General features: G+C 44.8%; 1 pseudogene; it reads right to left on the reverse strand.

Annotated features, from left to right (window-relative positions):
- Positions 1-1,236: 1,236 nt before the first annotated feature.
- Positions 1,237-2,562, reverse strand: LOC138811660 (tripartite motif-containing protein 43 pseudogene; annotated as a pseudogene).
- Positions 2,563-3,032: the final 470 nt, after the last annotated feature.

Raw genomic sequence — 3,032 nt, forward strand, 5'->3', positions numbered from 1 at the left:
AACAAAAAAGAAAGCATTTTTTAACTCCATATGACAATGCCACAGGGGATCAAAGAACTACAATTAATTATCCAAAAAAGAGCCATCACATCTGCAAAGCATCCTGCTATATTGTTACAAGTGGTGGCTCTTGTTAACCTCTCAGTATGCCTAATATATAAATTAAGCTTTGCCATAGTTATGTTTTCTGGGGGGGGTCCGGTAATGGGGCCTGAACTCTGGGCCTGGATGCTGTCCCTCAGCTCTTCTGCTCAAGGCTAGCACTCTACCACTTGAGCCACAGCGCCTTCTGGCTTTTTTATTTTTGCTTATGTGGTGCTGAGGAATCGAACCCAGGGCCCCAGGCATGCAAGGCCAGTGCTCTACCAATGAGCCACCTTCCCAGCCCTGCCATAGTTATTATTATGAATCTCTCTGCTCATTTTTACCCCCAAAAGGATGACTTATTTCTTCTATTTAAAGACAGGCCTTCATATTTAGTGTTCAACCATGCATTTTCAGTCTTCTCCATTATTACCAGCTCTTTGTCTGAGTATACATTTTTTCACCTTATTTAGGAATTGGTACTGAAAGTTAAAGAATCCAATCAAATAGAAAGTGTAAAGACCCCTATGCTCTATGAGAGAGGTGTTTGTTTTTTTCCTCCCAGGATGGATAACAGGACCTAGTAATAGAAAGGCTGCTCTAGAACTTTGTGTCACTGAAACTAGTAATGTTTTTTTGTACTAGCTGTTCCTGAGGCTTGAACTTAGGGCATGAGCACTGTTCTCCTGGGAATTGTTTTTATCTACAACTCCACTTTGGTGGTTAATTGGAGATAAGAGTCACTTGGATTTTTCTGTTCGTCCTGGCTATGCATTATCCTCAGAACTCAGCCTGCTGAGTAGCAAGGATTACTGGTAAAACAACAGTGCCCACTGCATTCAATGTTGTTTTTTGTTGTTATTCTGGACTCCAACTGCTTTCAGGGGGAAAAGCCATCACTGGGGACTCAGTTTTGTATGGGTTTATTTTTATAACAATTTTAAAATATTTATTTGCTCTCTTGTTGCATTGTTGCTACTTTATCTTATCTTCATTTAATACTGGTTTTTACATTTTATTGTTACCACCTTATTTCATGAAAAAAATGGGATTATGGCACCAAGAAATTTAAATTAGTACAGTATTAGTGGTTTGCTTCATTTGAGAAAGGTTCTTGGTGTAGAGTTCCCAACACATAGAGAGTTGCTTCACTTAGGACACCGGGATACCACTGGAAAAAAGGGGCCTGACAGGAAATCGGATAGAGCCATTGGCATATCTCCAGATAAGGGAACTCTTAGCCACATTCCAAAAACTCACACTGCCATCGTCAAGATCAAGAAACACACCAACCCGGCCCAGAGGCTTCTCTACATATTGAGACAGCAATGGGATGGTGGTAAAAAGGGTGTAGAGTGTGTTCTCTTTCACAAACAAAAGGAGGAAAACATCCTGAGATTCACTGAGGTTGCTCCTTATGACAGAATCCCTAACAACTCCCAAGGCCCAGGTTGAAGACTCATCCACACTAACCTCCCAGTAATATTTCCCAGAGCTGAGGACTTGGCATCCAAAAGCAGTGAATTGGAGGGAGTCTTCAGAATTCAAAACTGCATATTGATGGTCGTGTCTAACACTGCTCCCAGGATCTTGATTCCCCATAGCTTCATTGAAGGCAATCTCCACCCGGTACTGACTGAGCTTCTCTCTCATTCCAGGCATGGGAGGGGCACTGAGCTGTGGCCTCAGAGGAAGTGGCATGAAGACCAACACTGACTCACAGCTTTCTAGGGTCAACTCTACATCCTGAAGCAGTTCCACATCTGGCTTCTGGTATGTTTCGATCAGCTCCTGAAACATATTCCTGAGCTGATGCTTCTTCTGAAGCATTTGGGTTTCCCTTTCTCTGAGTTGCTGTAACATGGCTCTTCCTTCATTGATCAGTAGCTGGGAATGGTGTCTTTCCTCCTCCTGGACACCAAGCTGCAGCATTCTAAAAACATCCTTAGTCATGTCTCGGTATAGATTCACATAACAAATCCATTGGTTGATGAGTCTCCTCTTCTCCTGTAAATTGTGCTGGTTTTCTTGAGTCTTTTCCCATACAGCATGCATCTGCTTTGAAATCATCTCCCTCTGCTCTTCAGCAGCCCTTTCTATGGGAAGGTGTTTGTGAGCCCTGTGCTCCTGAGACATGGAACAGCTCCTACAAAGCAGGGCCCTGTCTATCTCACAGAACATCTGCTTGGTCTCTCTGTGTGTCCCACACATGTATTCCTCAGAGCTCAGGAACCGCCTGAGGCTGGCTCTTCTGGCAATGGCCACCAGGCTCCTCAGAACCACGTTGGTTTTCAGGTTTGTCTGCTGGCAGGGTCCCTTGCATCCAGGGCACCTGGCTGGAGTCTCTTCCCAGAAAAAGCAGAGACAAGGTTGACAAAAACTGTGCCCACACTCTAGGGTGACTGGCTCTATGAAAATATTCACACAGATGGCACAGCTCAGTTCCTTCTGGAAGGCCTGGGCAATGTCAGGGTCCATCATTCCTAGAATCTAATGAGGTGCTGGTGACTCACCCCTAAAAGCCTAGCTACCCAAGAGACTGAGATATGAGATCAAGCTTTGAAGCCGACCTGGGCAGCAAAGTCCCCCTGACACAGACTCTTATCTCCTATTTACCACTCCAAAATCACAAGTGGGCTATTGCTCAAGTGGTAAAGCACTAGCCTTGACCACAAAGTGACCCAGGGATAGTGCCCAGTCTTGAGCACAAACAGGCCCAGCAACACTACCACTGGGTTCAATCCCCACAACCGACAAAACACCACCAACAACAACAACACCAAACCAAGGAGAGAAGAATTAAAAGAGGAGTAGATTCTCCCACTCTTATCCTCACCTGGAGTATCCAAGCTCCAAATGGCCTCCTCCTGCTGAGGGATCTTCAGCAATGCCTGAGTCTCAGACTTCCACTCTATTTATACTGAAAGAGGGTGGGCCCATGAAAGAAA

This window comes from Dipodomys merriami, unplaced genomic scaffold (assembly GCF_024711535.1).
Source record: "Dipodomys merriami isolate MVZ:Mamm:240054 unplaced genomic scaffold, mDipMer1.0.p SCAF_546, whole genome shotgun sequence".
NCBI classification, from domain to species: Eukaryota; Metazoa; Chordata; class Mammalia; order Rodentia; family Heteromyidae; genus Dipodomys; species Dipodomys merriami.